This window comes from Lepidochelys kempii, chromosome 7, assembly GCF_965140265.1.
Source record: "Lepidochelys kempii isolate rLepKem1 chromosome 7, rLepKem1.hap2, whole genome shotgun sequence".
NCBI classification, from domain to species: Eukaryota; Metazoa; Chordata; order Testudines; family Cheloniidae; genus Lepidochelys; species Lepidochelys kempii.
Window position 1 is genome coordinate 126,320,017 of NC_133262.1, and position 17,144 is coordinate 126,337,160.

At 65.3% G+C, this 17,144-nt stretch overlaps 1 protein-coding gene across 4 annotated transcripts in view; it reads right to left on the reverse strand.

The window, feature by feature from the left end:
• Positions 1–16,232, reverse strand: part of DNMBP (dynamin binding protein) — a 90,712-nt gene extending 74,480 nt beyond the window's left edge. For all 4 annotated transcript variants that reach the window (XM_073354684.1, XM_073354681.1, XM_073354682.1 and 1 more), the window contains exon 1: positions 16,151–16,232. The gene's annotated coding sequence lies outside the window, so the exon portion shown is untranslated. The remainder of the gene's footprint in view (positions 1–16,150) is intronic.
• Positions 16,233–17,144: the final 912 nt, after the last annotated feature.

The following is a 17,144-nucleotide window of genomic DNA, read 5'->3' on the forward strand; positions in this document are numbered from 1 at the left end:
TCTCTTTGGGGCAAGGATTGTCTCTTACTCAGTTTGTAAACTCCTAGCTCACTGGGGGCCTGCTTTTGGCTGGGCTGCTAGGTGGTACTGGAATACAAGTAATTATAGCAAAAAGCTTTTATAATTTTGCCCAAATACATTTTCAAGTGACACAATCACTGGAAATGTAGGAAACAACTAGTTAAGGCAACATTAACTTCCAAGCCAAGCATAAGGCAGCAAGTGTACTCACACACATCATCTTCATTACAAAGTCCCTTCACAGAGCCACCCACAGTGTACACATCCCACTCACACGCTGAACTCTGAGCTCCACATAATGAGGTCACACAGCCATGCTGCCCACACCAGTTCTCCACCCCTCTTGCTCAGCCAGACTCACTAGTTTCATGCCCCGCCACATCTCCCCACTCCCTTAACCCCTGCCAAAGTTTTAAACAACTTCGTTTTACCAATGTCCATTTTTATTAATATTTAACTATTAAAAATAAACGTTAAGTCCAGTGAATGGAGGATCACAGAGGCATGTGGGGAGAGCAGCTGTAGCCAGGAACTAGGGAAGTCATGTCCACGCACAGAAGTTGCAGTGGGGGAGGTTTAGATTGGATATTAGGAAAAACTTTTTCACTAAGAGGGTGGTGAAACACTGGAATGCGTTACCTAGGGAGGTGGTAGAATCTCCTTCCTTAGAGGTTTTTAAGGTCAGGCTTGACAAAGCCCTGGCTGGGATGATTTAACTGGGAATTGGTCCTGCTTTGAGCAGGGGGTTGGACTAGATGACCTTCTGGGGTCCCTTCCAACCCTGATATTCTATGATTCTATGATTCTAAGTAGCTAACAGGCCTGGGCAGTTCCTCTGGCTTTTCTTTGGTGATATTCATTCAGTTATAACAAACAGAACTGTGCTGCCCACAGCAAATCTTGATGGTTTGTATAACAATCACTTTCTGTTACTTCCCTCCCCTGGCTTTGGTCTATCTCTAAACTTTGAGCTTCTCAGGGCAGGGACTCTCCTTCCTTCTTGAATATCTGGAAAGCACATGGCACATCGGGGTGCTCTCACAAAAAAATACCTGTACCTAACAGGGAATAACACCTTGTAGGTTAAACATAATTGCACAGTTTAAACAGTGGCCTCTCTCAGAGACATGTGAGGGAGAAAGACACATGCATGAAAATTTGCAATTTGTGGGGACCCTGGTATTTTAATTGGGGGTGGTGAATTGAGGCTGTTGGGGAAAAATCTTAGAGAAAGGTAGTTCTAAGTGCTTCCTCTGCAAGAGTGAGCAAATATTTTACCATAACAATATTATAGAAAGTCCAACTATCCCTGAAGAGCATGTGCTAGATCTGGAGACTCAATTCAATCATTAACATGTGAGAGATACAGAGGGATCTCAGCCAAACTTCAGAGAGAAATCTTCACCCACCCTTTGCTACAGAGCTGTGACCGACACTTCCACAAAATAAACTACCCCCAGCTGCCCTTCAGCAGGATGGTTAATACTACTTGTTTCAACAGGAACCTGCAAAGGAAAAAAACTGAGCTTGTGCCATTTCTTCCCTTTTATGATAGACGTAGGATCCCGAAAAGGTTCTGTAAAAATAAATACAATAAAATTCTGCTTGTTTTTCCAGTACTTAAGTACTGTCAAGGCTGGAGGATTCTGTGGTGACAGGGTAGCTTGCATACATGATGACCTCACAAAACAACACAGAAAACCTGTGCTGAAAGAGAAGATTTCTAGTCTAGGGGTTTTTTGTTGTTTTTGTTAGTTTTATTAGCACAAAGAGCTCAACAAAATACCTCTGAGGCCTCCCACTGATCCTCCAACAAAGCCATATTTCTTTATAGTCATAATATTTTTCAGGTTAAAAAAAGCTGGAAACGAATAAATGAGAATAAAACGCCTTTGGGCTGCCCTCTCCGTCACACAAGAGTCCAAGCCCAATCCTTTCAAATCCCTTTGCAGGCCACCTGTAATTAAACTGCAAACAGGCTCCTTTTGTAAACTATTTCAGAAGCAGGTTTATAAAAGAGATTTGAATTTGGTGACAAAAAGATCTTGGAAGGTTACAAGGCGCACTGGAGACAAAAACTGAGACAACTGCAGCTGCTGTCATTGGCAGAACAGGGGGTGTGGGAAGCAGACACCAGCCAGCTCAGAGATGTAGGCAGTTTCTGCACTCAAAGTGCAGACGAGAAGTTGAAATGTGACACACAGCACAATGGGAAGCAGGGAAGTGAGTAAGGAGGAGTAGATGGGGTGAGATTGTGCCGTATGGTACAAAGTGACTGTATTTGGGAGAGTTGTGTAGGGCAGACACTCTCTCTCCTATCTTTGTCAGAGGTAAAGACAGAGACTGTAACAGAAGCCAAGGAGAGAGAGGCAGTGGCAAGTGGGGGGCAGGAGAGTGGTTCTTTTCAGCAGAAATTTGAAAGCCATGGAAACATGGCAAACCTCACATGACAGACATAAGTCACTTTGCTTAATGAATGACTGGAAGGCACAAAGATGCTACAGAGATGAGGACAGGATAGGAACTAGAACTAGAAAAGAGTAGAGCGAGGCAGCTCTACCTGTCAGGAGCTGCAGAGGAGAAGGTGCTTGCACAAGGAGAGGCTAGACCAAGTGAAGGATAACACATCAGCTTTGGCATCACTCTGTCAGACATCCTGTAGCAGGGAGAGGAGGTGCAGGAGGTGCCTGCTTCCATTGCTCTGATTGCGGATGTCATAAGGCACCCCCCTCAGGAGCTGATCAAGGTGGCACCTTTTGCCGCTCAGCTCATATCATCTATAAAGTAAGCTGCCTCTGTCCCTCACTATGCCTGAACCCAGGCTTTTCTAAAAAACAAAGGAGATTTAGTAGAATGAGAACATTAGCCAAGATACACCCATGGGGTGAAGCCTGCACCTGGTCTCTCAACTGGAGGGGGTCTGCCCATCTGTACCCCACTCCTCAACACCAACAAGGCCTCAGCGCCCCAGTAGTATGCACACAGCACCAACCCTACCTTTGAACTCTGAGGCCTCAGGCTTAGTGTTTCTGCTTGGTAGAGAGGGCAGGCCCAAATTACTGACAAGCAAAATAACATTGTTCAATGTTTGTATCACAGCAGCACCCAGAGGCCCCAACATCTGCCCCTGGGTTTATACAGTTAGGAGCCGCTGTGCTGCCCTCCTGTCTCTCCCTGGAGTTATTTTCTCTCATAAGCTATTAGGTCAATACCAAGTGCCACAAAATACAGGTCCCTCCTGCTGGTTTACCCCAGAACAGCCCCCTGGCCATTGGAACTCAGATCACATGGGTATGTCCACACAGCCCTGTAGCTCATGAAAGCTCATGCTCAAATAAATTGGTTAGTCTCTAAGGTGCCACAAGTACTCCTTTTCTTAGGGCACTAAAAACAGCTGTACAGACTGAGCCCACCCCCTTTCTTAGGCTACATTTGCACAGCTAGCCTGAGCCTGGCTCCACGCTTGCTGCCACTCGCTGTGTGGACATGTCCCCAGAGGATCGAAATCCCTAGGCCAGATGGCCCTCTGTCAAGAGTGCTCTATACAGGAATTATAAAGGCAGTGCTCTGCAGCATTAATGGCTTTACCTGACAGCTGGGCCACATGCCCATAGTGTTTACAAGGCAGCGTTTATGCTGCAGATGGAGTAACAGTGACAATACTGCCTAAAGCAGCAGTCCCAGGCTTGGACATTGCTCAACCCAGTCTCCTTAAATGTGGGCACAACTGAGGTCATTTATACATGTATGTCTCTGGGCAGCAAATTGTGGGCACAGAGAGGCCAGATTTTAAAATCAGGCCTATATCGTTAGCCCTACAAATGGAGTGTTCCTCTCGGTGTCCTGCCTGTTCGACAGCTTTACTACTTCTGACACCATCACCACATCGACGATGTTCCCCAGACCATCAGAATTTACTCTGCCAGACCTACCAGTAGCACGGGCAGATCTGGCACAGTGCATCATTAAATCAGAGCTTCCATGTACCTGTAATCCCAATTCCAGTCTTCCTAACAAACTAAGGTGGGTATTAACTGTGCAGTTAGCATGCCAGGCCCTCTGGGAGCAGTAGCCATGAGACACTTGGAGGGTGACATCCTGGCCCCACTAAAATCAATGGGAATTTTGCCATTAATTTCAACAGAGCCAGGATTTCACCCACAAACTGCAGCTGTGTGACTCACACCGTCATACTAAACCCCCAAGCATAATCTCTGCATGCCTCAGCTTCACCCACCTTTGCTGCTGGACCCATATCACAGATGTAATAGTGATTACATAAGAGCTCAGTAATAGCGATCACAGTGTAATTAAATGTAACATCCTTGTATGGAGGGATAACACCAAAACCCACACCACGGTAAAATTTCACTTTAAAAAGGGGAACTACACAAAACTGAGGAGGCTTGTTAGATGGAAATTAAAAAGAGTTGTGACATGGGTTAAATGCCAGCAAGCATAGGGACTATTTAAAAACATCATAACAGAGGCTCAGACTAAATGTATACCCGAAATCAGAAAAACAATGAGAGGACCAAAAGAACACCACCATGGCTAGAAAGCAGAACAATGGAGGCTGTCAACAGCAAAAAGGCATCCTTTAAAATTTGGAAGTCAAATCCTAGTGAGTATAATAGGAAGGTGCACAAACTCTGGCGGGTTAAGTGTAAAAGTGTAATAAGGCAGGCAAAGAAAGAATTTGAGAAGCAACATGGTAAAGTTGCAAAAATTAACAGTAAGAATTTTTTAAGTACATGAGAAGCAGGAAATCTGTCAAACAGACATTAGGGCAACTAGACCAAGATGCTAAAGGATCACTCAAGGAAGACAAGGTCATTGCAGAGAAGCCAAATGAATTCTTTGCATTGGTCTTCACGGCAGAGGATGTGGAGAAGATACATACATCAGAGCTATTCTTTTTGGGTGACAGATCTGAAGTACTGTTCCAAACTGATACATCAACAGAAGATGTTTTAGAACAAATTGATAAATTAAACACTAATATATCACCAGGACCAGATGGTAGTCACCCAAGAGTTCTGAAGGAACTCAAATATGAAATTGCAGATCTATTATCTCTAGTATGTAACCTATCACTGAAACAAGTCGTTGTACCAGATAACTGGAAGGTAACTAACGTAACACTGATTTTTTTTTAAAAGGGCTCCAGAGGCGACCCTGGCAATTACAGGATGCAAACCTAACTTTAGTACCAGGCAAATTGGTAGAAACTACAGTACAGTACAGAATTATCAACATATAGATCGGGGAGGGCAAACTACAGATGCAGCCTGTCAGGGCTTTCAATCCAACCCGCGAATTACAAATTACAAATTAAAGAATTACAAAGGGATCTCACAAAACTGGGTGACTGAGCAACAAAATGATAGATGAAATACCACATTGATAAGTGCAAAGTAATGCACATTGGAAAAATGAATACCTACTACACATATATAATGATGGGGTCTAAATTAGCTGTTACCACTCAAGTAAGAGTCTTGGAGTCACTGTGGATAGTTCTCTGAAAACTTCAGCTCAATGAGCAGCAGCAGTCAAAAAGGTTAACAGAAGGTTGGGAACTATTAAGAAAGGTATATGTGGAAGAAAACGTAAAGTCAAATGAAGTAAAAACCTTAAATGAACGAAACTGTACCACAGAATCTCTATTGTTAACTCCTGGAAATGTGCTGGAAATGGCCCACCTTGATTATCACTTCAAAAGGTTTTCTCTCCCCCCACCCCACTCTCCTGCTGGTAATAGCTCATCTTAAGTGATCACTCTCCTTACAATGTGTATTTTTTCATGGTCTGTGTGTATATAAATCTCCTCACTGTATTTTCCACTTTATGCATCGGACGAAGTGAGCTGTAGCTCACAAAAGCTTATGCTCAAATAAACTGGTTAGTCTCTAAGGTGCCACAAGTTCTCTTTTTCTTTTTGCGAATACAGACTTTCTTTTTAGGTGACAAATCTGAGCAACTGTCCCAGATTCAGGTGCCTTTAGAGGAGGTTTTTGAACAAACTGATAAACAGTAATAAGTCATCAGGACCAGATGGCATTCACCAGAGAATTCTGAAGGAACTCAGATGTGAAATTGCAGAACTACTAACTGTGGTATAAAGAACAGGAGGACTTGTGGCACCTTAGAGACTAACCCATTTATTTGAGCATAAGCTTTCGTGAGCTACAGCTCACCTCATCGGATGCATTCCGATGAAGTGAGCTGTAGCTCACGAAAGCTCATGCTCAAAGAAATTGGTTAGTCTCTAAGGTGCCACAAGTCCTCCTGTTCTTTTTGCGGATACAGACTAACACGGCTGCTACTCTGATAACTGTGGTATGTAACCTATCATTTAAATCTGCTTCTGTGCCAGATGACTGGCGGATAGCTAATGTGACGCCAATATTTAAAAAGGGCTCCAGTGATAATCCTGGCAATTACAGGCCGGTAAGCCTAACTTCAGTACTGAGCAAACTGGTTGAAACTGTAGTAAAGAAAAGAATTGTTTGACACATACATGAACACCATATGTTGGGGAAGAGTCAACATGGGTTTTGTAAAGGGAAATCATGCCTCACCAATCTATTAGAATTCTTTGAGGGGGTCAACAAGCATGTGGACAAGGGGAATCCAGTGGATATAGTGTACTTAGATTTTTAGAAAGACTTTGACAAGGTCCCTCACCAAAGGCTCTTAAGCAAAGTAAGCAAACATGGGATAAGAAGGAAGGTCCTCTGAGGGATCACTGACTGGTTAAAAGATAGGAAACAAAGGGTAAGAATAAATGGTCAGTTTTCAGAAAGGAGAGAGGTAAATAGTGGTGACCCCCAGGGGTCTGTACTGGGACCAGTACTGTTCAACATATTCATAAATGACCTGGAAAAAGGGATAAACAGTGAGATAGTATAATTTGCAGATGATACAAAACTACTCAAGATAGTTAAGTCCAAAGCAGACTGGGAAGAGTTACAAAGGGATCTCAAAAACTGGGTGACCTGGCAACAAAATGGCAAATGAAATTCAGTGTTGATAAATGCAAAGTAATGCATGTGGGAAAACATAATCCCAAGTATACAAATAAAATGATGGGGTCTAAATTAGCTGTTACCACTCAAGAAAGAGATGTTGGAGTCACTGTGGATAGTTCTCTGAAAACATCCACTCACTGTGCAGCAGCCGCCAAAAAAGGGAACAGAATGCAGGGAATCATTAAGAAAGGGATAGATAATGAGACAGAAAATATCATGTTGCCTCTATATAAATCCATGGTATGCCCACACCTTGAATACTGCATGAAGATCTGGTCACACCGATCTCAAAAAAAAGAATTGGAAAAGCCTCTGTTTTGGGGTTCAGGGGGCAAGGGGGTCTGGGCAGGAGGTGGTGGGAGGGATGAGGGGGATTCAGGAGGCCAGGGGGTCGGGGCAGGGGGTGGTGGGAGGGATAAGGGGGTCGGCGGGAATGGGGTGCAATAGGGGGCCATGGGGGGTTCAGGGGGTCGGGGCAGGGAGGGGTCGGCAGGAGTGTGGCACAATGGAGGGGCCGGGGGGGTTCAGGAGGTCAGGGCAGGGAGGGGTCGGCGGGAGTGGGGGGCAATAGGGGGCCAAGGGGGGTTCGGAGGTCGGGGCAGGGAGGGGTCGGAGGGAGTGGGGGGCAATAGGGGGCCAAGGGGGGTTCAGGGGGTCGGGGCAGGGAGGGGTCGGAGGGAGTGGGGGGCAATAGGGGACCAAGGGGGGTTCAGGGGGTCAGTGCAGGGAGGGGTCGGCGGGAGTGGGGCGCAATGGGGGGGGTTCAGGGGGCCGGAGGGGTCGGCGGGGGTGGGGGGCCAGGGGGGGTTCAGGGGGTCGGGGCAGGGAGGGGTCGGCGGGGGTGGGGGGCCAGGGGGGGTTCAGGGGGTCGGAGGGGTCGGCGGGGGTGGGGGGCCAGGGGGGTTCAGGGGGTCGGGGCAGGGAGGGGTCGGCGGGAGTGGGGCGCAATGGGAGGGCTGGGGCGGTTCAGGGGGCCGGAGCGGCGGTTCAGGGGGTCGGGGCAGGGAGGGGTCGGCGGGGGTGGGGGGCCGGAGGGACGGTTCAGGGGGTCGGGGCAGGGAGGGGTCAGCGGGAGTGGGGCGCAATGGGGGGGTTCAGAGGGCCGGAGGGGTCGGCGGGCGTGGGGGGCCGGGGGGGTTCAGGGGGTCGGGGCAGGGAGGGGTCGGCGGGGGTGGGGGGCCAGGAGGGGTTCGGGGGGTCGGGGCAGGGAGGGGTCGGCGGGAGTGGGGGGCCAGGGGGGGTTCGGGGGGTCGGGGCAGGGAGGGGTCGGCGGGGGTGGGGCGCCAGGGGGGGTCCAGGGGGTCGGGGCAGGGAGGGGTCGGCGGGGGTGGGGGGCCAGGGGGGGTTCAGGGGGTCGGGGCAGGGAGGGGTCGGCGGGAGTGGGGGGCAATAGGGGACCAAGGGGGGTTCAGGGGGTCAGTGCAGGGAGGGGTCGGCGGGAGTGGGGGGCAATGAGGGGCTGGGGGGGGTTCAGGGGGCTGGAGGGGTCGGCGGGGGTGGGGGGCCAGGGGCGGTTCAGGGGGTCGGGGCAGGGAGGGGTCGGCGGGAGTGGGGCGCAATGGGGGGGCTGGGGGGTTCAGGGGGCCGGAGGGGCAGTTCAGGGGGTCGGGGCAGGGAGGGGTCGGCGGGAGTGGGGCGCCGGGGGGGTTCAGGGGGTGGGGGGCCGGGGGGGCTCAGGGGGTCGGGGCAGGGAGGGGTCGGCGGGGGTGGGGGGCCAGGGGGGGTTCAGGGGGTCGGGGCAGGGAGGGGTCGGCGGGGGTGGGGCGCCAGGGGGGGTTCAGGGGGTCGGGGCAGGGAGGGGTCGGCGGGGGTGGGGCGCCAGGGGGGGTTCAGGGGGTCGGGGCAGGGAGGGGTCGGCGGGAGTGGGGGGCAATGAGGGGCTGGGGGGGGTTCAGGGGGCTGGAGGGGTCGGCGGGGGTGGGGGGCCAGGGGCGGTTCAGGGGGTCGGGGCAGGGAGGGGTCGGCGGGAGTGGGGCGCAATGGGGGGGCTGGGGGGTTCAGGGGGCCGGAGGGGCAGTTCAGGGGGTCGGGGCAGGGAGGGGTCGGCGGGAGTGGGGCGCCGGGGGGGTTCAGGGGGTGGGGGGCCGGGGGGGGTTCAGGGGGTCGGGGCAGGGAGGGGTCGGCGGGGGTGGGGGGCCAGGGGGGGTTCAGGGGGTCGGGGCAGGGAGGGGTCGGCGGGGGTGGGGCGCCAGGGGGGGTTCAGGGGGTCGGGGCAGGGAGGGGTCGGCGGGGGTGGGGCGCCAGGGGGGGTTCAGGGGGTCGGGGCAGGGAGGGGTCGGCGGGGGTGGGGGGGCCGGGGGGGTTCAGGGGGTCGGGGCAGGGAGGGGTCGGCGGGGGTGGGGGGCCGGGGGGGTTCAGGGGGTGGGGGGCCGGGGGGGCTCAGGGGGTCGGGGCAGGGAGGGGTCGGCGGGGGTGGGGCGCCAGGGGGGGTTCAGGGGGTCGGGGCAGGGAGGGGTTCAGGGGGTGGGGCGCCAGGGGGGGTTCAGGGGGTCAGGGCAGGGAGGGGTTGGTGGGGGTGGGGGGCCAGGGTGGTTCAGGGGGTGGGGGGCCAGGGGGGCTCAGGGGGTCGGGGCAGGGAGGGGTCGGCGGGGGTGGGGCGCCAGGGGGGGTTCAGGGGGTCGGGGCAGGGAGGGGTCGGCGGGGGTGGGGGCCCGGGGGGGTTCAGGGGGTCGGGGCAGGGAGGGGTCGGCGGGGGTGGGGCGCCAGGGGGGGTTCAGGGGGTCGGGGCAGGGAGGGGTCGGCGGCCGGGGGGGTTCAGGGGGTCGGGGCAGGGAGGGGTCGGCGGGGATGGGGGGCCAGGGGGGTTCAGGGGGTGGGGGGCCGGGGGGGCTCAGGGGGTCGGGGCAGGGAGGGGTCGGCGGGGGTGGGGGGCCAGGGGGGGTTCAGGGGGTCGGGGCAGGGAGGGGTCGGCGGGGGTGGGGGGCCGGGGGGGTTCAGGGGGTCGGGGCAGGGAGGGGTCGGCGGGGGTGGGGGGCCAGGGGGGGTTCAGGGGGTCGGGGCAGGGAGGGGTTCAGGGGGTGGGGGGCCGGGGGGGTTCAGGGGGTCGGGGCAGGGAGGGGTCGGCGGGGGTGGGAGGCCGGGGGGGTTCAGGGGGTCGGGGCAGGGAGGGGTCGGCGGGGGTGGGGCGCCGGGGGGGTTCAGGGGGTCGGGGCAGGGAGGGGTCGGCGGGGGTGGGGGGCCAGGGCAGGGAGGGGTCGGCGGGGGTGGGGGGCCGGGGGGTTCAGGGGGTCGGGGCAGGGAGGGGTCGGCGGGGGGTGGGGCGCCGGGGGGGGTTCAGGGGGTCGGGGCAGGGAGGGGTCGGCGGGGGTGGGGGGCCAGGGCAGGGAGGGGTCGGCGGGGGTGGGGGGCCGGGGGGGTTCAGGGGGTCGGGGCAGGGAGGGGTCGGCGGGGGTGGGGGGCCGGGGGGGTTCAGGGGGTCAGGGCAGGGAGGGGTCGGCGGGGGTGGGGGGCCAGGGGGGGTTCAGGGGGTGGGGCGCCGGGGGGGTTCAGGGGGTGGGGCGCCAGGGGGGGCTCAGGGGGTCGGGGCAGGGAGGGGTCGGCGGGGGTGGGGGGCCGGGGGGGGCTCAGGGGGTCGGGGCAGGGAGGGGTCGGCGGGGGTGGGGCGCCGGGGGTGGGGGGCCAGGGCAGGGAGGGGTCGGCGGGGGTGGGGGGCCAGGGGGGTTCAGGGGGTGGTGGGCCGGGGGGGCTCAGGGGGTCGGGGCAGGGAGGGGTCGGCGGGGGTGGGGGGCCGGGGGGGCTCAGGGGGTCGGGGCAGGGAGGGGTCGGCGGGGGGTGGGGGGCCGGGGGGGCTCAGGGGGTCGGGGCAGGGAGGGGTCGGCGGGGGGTGGGGCGCCAGGGGGGGTTCAGGGGGTGGGGCGCCAGGGGGGGTTCAGGGGGTCGGGGCAGGGAGGGGGTCGGCGGGGGTGGGGGGCCGGGGGGGCTCAGGGGGTCGGGGCAGGGAGGGGTCGGCGGGGGTGGGGGGCCAGGGCAGGGAGGGGTCGGCGGGGGTGGGGGGCCGGGGGGGTTCAGGGGGTCGGGGCAGGGAGGGGTCGGCGGGGGTGGGGCGCCGGGGGGGCTCAGGGGGTCGGGGCAGGGAGGGGTCGGCGGGGGTGGGGGGCCGGAGGGGTTCAGGGGGTCGGGGCAGGGAGGGGTCGGCGGGGGTGGGGGGCCAGGGGGGTTCAGGGGGTGGGGCGCCAGGGGGGGCTCAGGGGGTCGGGGCAGGGAGGGGTCGGCGGGGGTGGGGGCCGGGGGGGCTCAGGGGGTCGGGGCAGGGAGGGGTCGGCGGGGGTGGGGGGCCGGGGGGGCTCAGGGGGTCGGGGCAGGGAGGGGTCGGCGGGGGTGGGGCGCCAGGGGGGGGTTCAGGGGGTCAGGGCAGGGAGGGGTCGGCGGGGGTGGGGGGCGCGGGGGGGTTCAGGGGGTCGGGGCAGGGAGGGGTCGGCGGGGGTGGGGGGCCAGGGGGGTTCAGGGGGTGGGGGGGCCGGGGGGGCTCAGGGGGTCGGGGCAGGGAGGGGTCGGCGGGGGTGGGGCGCCAGGGGGGGTTCAGGGGGTCGGGGCAGGGAGGGGTTCAGGGGGTGGGGCGCCAGGGGGGGTTCAGGGGGTCAGGGCAGGGAGGGGTTGGTGGGGGTGGGGGGCCAGGGTGGTTCAGGGGGTGGGGGGCCAGGGGGGCTCAGGGGGTCGGGGCAGGGAGGGGTCGGCGGGGGTGGGGCGCCAGGGGGGGTTCAGGGGGGTCGGGGCAGGGAGGGGTCGGCGGGGGGTGGGGGGCCCGGGGGGGTTCAGGGGGTCGGGGCAGGGAGGGGTCGGCGGGGGTGGGGCGCCAGGGGGGGTTCAGGGGGTCGGGGCAGGGAGGGGTCGGCGGCCGGGGGGGTTCAGGGGGTCGGGGCAGGGAGGGGTCGGCGGGGATGGGGGGCCAGGGGGGGTTCAGGGGGTGGGGGGCCGGGGGGGCTCAGGGGGGTCGGGGCAGGGAGGGGTCGGCGGGGGTGGGGGGGCCAGGGGGGGTTCAGGGGGTCGGGGCAGGGAGGGGTCGGCGGGGGTGGGGGGGCCGGGGGGGTTCAGGGGGTCGGGGCAGGGAGGGGTCGGCGGGGGTGGGGGGCCAGGGCAGGGAGGGGTCGGCGGGGGTGGGGGGCCAGGGGGGTTCAGGGGGGTCGGGGCAGGGAGGGGTCGGCGGGGGTGGGGCGCCGGGGGGGCTCAGGGGGTCGGGGCAGGGAGGGGTCGGCGGGGGGTGGGGGGCCGGGGGGGTTCAGGGGGTCAGGGCAGGGAGGGGTCGGCGGGGGTGGGGGGCCAGGGGGGTTCAGGGGGTGGGGCGCCGGGGGGGTTCAGGGGGTGGGGCGCCGGGGGGGTTCAGGGGGTGGGGCGCCAGGGGGGGCTCAGGGGGTCGGGGCAGGGAGGGGTCGGCGGGGGTGGGGGGCCGGGGGGGCTCAGGGGGTCGGGGCAGGGAGGGGTCGGCGGGGGGTGGGGCGCCGGGGGTGGGGGGCCAGGGCAGGGAGGGGTCGGCGGGGGTGGGGGGCCAGGGGGGTTCAGGGGGGTGGTGGGCCGGGGGGGCTCAGGGGGTCGGGGCAGGGAGGGGTCGGCGGGGGTGGGGGGGCCGGGGGGGCTCAGGGGGTCGGGGCAGGGAGGGGTCGGCGGGGGTGGGGGGCTGGGGGGGCTCAGGGGGTCGGGGCAGGGAGGGGTCGGCGGGGGGTGGGGGGCCGGGGGGGCTCAGGGGGTCGGGGCAGGGAGGGGTCGGCGGGGGTGGGGCGCCGGGGGTGGGGGGCCAGGGCAGGGAGGGGTCGGCGGGGGTGGGGGGCCAGGGGGGTTCAGGGGGTGGTGGGCCGGGGGGGCTCAGGGGGTCGGGGCAGGGAGGGGTCGGCGGGGGTGGGGGGCCGGGGGGGCTCAGGGGGTCGGGGCAGGGAGGGGGTCGGCGGGGGTGGGGGGCCGGGGGGGCTCAGGTGGTCGGGGCAGGGAGGGGTCGGCGGGGGTGGGGCGCCAGGGGGGGTTCAGGGGGTGGGGCGCCAGGGGGGGTTCAGGGGGTCGGGGCAGGGAGGGGTCGGCGGGGGTGGGGGGCCGGGGGGGCTCAGGGGGTCGGGGCAGGGAGGGGTCGGCGGGGGTGGGGGGCCAGGGCAGGGAGGGGTCGGCGGGGGTGGGGGGCCGGGGGGGTTCAGGGGGTCGGGGCAGGGAGGGGTCGGCGGGGGTGGGGCGCCGGGGGGGGTTCAGGGGGTCGGGGCAGGGAGGGGTCGGCGGGGGTGGGGGGGCCAGGGCAGGGAGGGGTCGGCGGGGGTGGGGGGCCAGGGGGGTTCAGGGGGTCGGGGCAGGGAGGGGTCGGCGGGGGTGGGGCGCCGGGGGGGGGTTCAGGGGGTCGGGGCAGGGAGGGGTCGGCGGGGGTGGGGGGGCCGGGGGGGGCTCAGGGGGTCGGGGCAGGGAGGGGTCGGCGGGGGTGGGGGGCCAGGGCAGGGAGGGGTCGGCGGGGGTGGGGGGGCCGGGGGGGTTCAGGGGGTCGGGGCAGGGAGGGGTCGGCGGGGGTGGGGGGCCGGGGGGGCTCAGGGGGTCGGGGCAGGGAGGGGTCGGCGGGAGTGGGGGGGCAATAGGGGGCCAAGGGGGGTTCGGAGGTCGGGGCAGGGAGGGGTCGGAGGGAGTGGGGGGCAATAGGGGGCCAAGGGGGGTTCAGGGGGTCAGGGCAGGGAGGGGTCGGAGGGAGTGGGGGCAATAGGGGACCAAGGGGGGTTCAGGGGGTCAGTGCAGGGAGGGGTCGGCGGGAGTGGGGGGCAATGAGGGGCTGGGGGGGGTTCAGGGGGCTGGAGGGGGTCGGCGGGGGTGGGGGGCCAGGGGCGGTTCAGGGGGTCGGGGCAGGGAGGGGTCGGCGGGAGTGGGGCGCAATGGGGGGGCTGGGGGGTTCAGGGGCCGGAGGGGCAGTTCAGGGGGTCGGGGCAGGGAGGGGTCGGCGGGAGTGGGGCGCAATGGGGGGGGTTCAGGGGGCCGGAGGGATCGGCGGGGGTGGGGGGCCAGGGGGGGGTTCAGGGGGTCGGGGCAGGGAGGGGTCGGCGGGAGTGGGGCGCAGTGGGGGGGTTCAGGGGGCCGGAGGGGTCGGCGGGGGTGGGGGGCCAGGGGGGGTTCAGGGGGTCGGGGCAGGGAGGGGTCGGCGGGAGTGGGGCGCAATGGGAGGGCTGGGGCGGTTCAGGGGGCCGGAGCGGCGGTTCAGGGGGTCGGGGCAGGGAGGGGTCGGCGGGGGTGGGGGGCCGGAGGGGCGGTTCAGGGGGTCGGGGCAGGGAGGGGTCAGCGGGAGTGGGGCGCAATGGGGGGGTTCAGGGGGCCGGAGGGGTCGGCGGGCGTGGGGGGCCGGGGGGGTTCAGGGGGTCGGGGCAGGGAGGGGTCGGCGGGGGTGGGGGGCCAGGAGGGGTTCGGGGGGTCGGGGCAGGGAGGGGTCGGCGGGAGTGGGGGGCCAGGGGGGGTTCGGGGGGTCGGGGCAGGGAGGGGTCGGCGGGGGGTGGGGCGCCAGGGGGGGTTCAGGGGGTCGGGGCAGGGAGGGGTCGGCGGGGGTGGGGGGCCAGGGGGGGTTCAGGGGGGTCGGGGCAGGGAGGGGTCGGCGGGAGTGGGGCGCAGTGGGGGGGTTCAGGGGGCCGGAGGGGTTCAGGGGGGGTTCAGGGGGTCGGGGCAGGGAGGGGTCGGCGGGGGTGGGGCGCCAGGGGGGGTTCAGGGGGTCGGGGCAGGGAGGGGTCGGCGGGGGTGGGGCGCCGGGGGGGTTCAGGGGGTCGGGGCAGGGAGGGGTCGGCGGGGGTGGAGCGCCAGGGGGGGTTCAGGGGGTCGGGGCAGGGAGGGGTCGGCGGGGGTGAGGGGCCAGGGGGGGTTCAGGGGGTCGGGGCAGGGAGGGGTCGGCGGGGGGTGGGGCGCCAGGGGGGGTTCAGGGGGTCGGGGCAGGGAGGGGTCGGCGGGGGGTGGGGGGCCGGGGGGGCTCAGGGGGGTCGGGGCAGGGAGGGGTCGGCGGGGGTGGGGGGCCGGGGGGGTTCAGGGGGTCGGGGCAGGGAGGGTCGGTCGGGGGTGGGGGCCGGGGGGTTCAGGGGGTCGGGGCAGGGAGGGGTCGGCGGGGGTGGGGCGCCGGGGGGGGTTCAGGGGGTCGGGGCAGGGAGGGGTCGGCGGGGGTGGGGGGCCAGGGCAGGGAGGGGTCGGCGGGGGTGGGGGGCCAGGGGGGGTTCAGGGGGTCGGGGCAGGGAGGGGTCGGCGGGGGTGGGGCGCCGGGGGGGGTTCAGGGGGTCGGGGCAGGGAGGGGTCGGCGGGGGTGGGGGGCCGGGGGGGCTCAGGGGGTCGGGGCAGGGAGGGGTCGGCGGGGGTGGGGGGGCCAGGGCAGGGAGGGGTCGGCGGGGGTGGGGGGCCGGGGGGGTTCAGGGGGTCGGGGCAGGGAGGGGTCGGCGGGGGTGGGGGGCCGGGGGGGCTCAGGGGGTCGGGGCAGGGAGGGGTCGGCGGGGGTGGGGGGCCGGGGGGGCTCAGGGGGTCGGGGCAGGGAGGGGTCGGCGGGGGTGGGGGGCCAGGGGGGTTCAGGGGGTGGGGCACTCTGAGATAGCGCGTTCAGGGGGTGGGGGGCCGGGGGGGTTCAGGGGGTCGGGGCAGGGAGGGGTCGGCGGGGGTGGGGGGCCGGGGGGGCTCAGGGGGTCGGGGCAGGGAGGGGTCGGCGGGGGTGGGGGGCCAGGGGGGTTCAGGGGGTGGGGCGCCGGGGGGGTTCAGGGGGTCGGGGCAGGGAGGGGTCGGCGGGGGTGGGGGGCCGGAGGGGTTCAGGGGGTCGGGGCAGGGAGGGGTCGGCGGGGGTGGGGGGCCGGGGGGGTTCAGGGGGTCGGGGCAGGGAGGGGTCGGCGGGGGTGGGGGGCCAGGGGGGTTCAGGGGGTGGGGCGCCAGGGGGGGTCGGCGGGGGTGGGGCGCCAGGGGGGGCTCAGGGGGTCGGGGCAGGGAGGGGTCGGCGGGGGTGGGGCGCCGGGGGGGTTCAGGGGGTCGGGGCAGGGAGGGGTCGGCGGGGGGTGGGGCGCCGGGGGTGGGGGGCCAGGGCAGGGAGGGGTCGGCGGGGGTGGGGGGGCCAGGGGGGTCTCGGGGGGCGCCAGGGGGGTCTCTGGGCGCTCGCCCCGCGGGAAGCGGCTCCCGGCCCCGGCCCCGGCTCCTACCTGCTCCCGCGCGGCCGCTCCAGCCCCTGCGCGTCCCGCCGCCGCGGCCCCGGCCCGGCCCGGCCGAGTCCCCGCCCCGCCCGGGCACCGAGACTCGGGGCGGCGCCGCTCGGAGCCGGGGGGGTCGGGCCGGGCCGGGCCCTTCTAGCCGCCCACGCCCGGCCCGGCGGCCCCCCGCGACTCCGGGCCCGACCGGGGAAGGACACGGGGACAGGGCCCCCCCCCCACTGAGACAGGGCCCCCCCCCCCCACGGGGACAGGGACCAACCCGCCGGGACAGGGCCCTCCACGGGGACAGGGCCCCCCCCCCCCCACTGAGACAGGGCCCCCCACGGGGACAGGGCCCCCCCCCCCCACTGAGACAGGGCCCCCCACGGGGACAGGGCCCCCCCCCCACTGAGACAGGGCCCCCCACGGGGACAGGGACCAACCCGCCGGGACAGGGCCCCCCACGGGGACAGGGCCCCCCCCCACTGAGACAGGGCCCCGCACGGGGACAGGGCCCCCCACGGGGGACAGGGCCCCCCCCCCACTGAGACAGGGCCCCCCACGGGGACAGGGACCAACCCGCCGGGACAGGGCCCCCCACGGGGACAGGGACCAACCCGCCGGGACAGGGCCCCCCACGGGGACAGGGACCCGCCACAGGGACAGGGGCCCCCCCACATAGACAGGGCCCTCCACGGGGACAGGGCCCCCCCCCACTGAGACAGGGCCCCCCACGGGGACAGGGCCCCCCCCCACTGAGACAGGGCCCCCCACGGGGACAGGGACCAACCCGCCGGGACAGGGCCCCCCACGGGGACAGGGACCCGCCACAGGGACAGGGGCCCCCCACGGAGACAGGGCCCCCCACGGGGACAGGGCCCCCCCCCCACTGAGACAGGGCCCCCCACGGGGACAGGGACCAACCCGCCGGGACAGGGCCCCCCACGGGGACAGGGACCCACCACAGGGACAGGGGCCCCCCACGGAGACAGGGCCCTCCACGGGG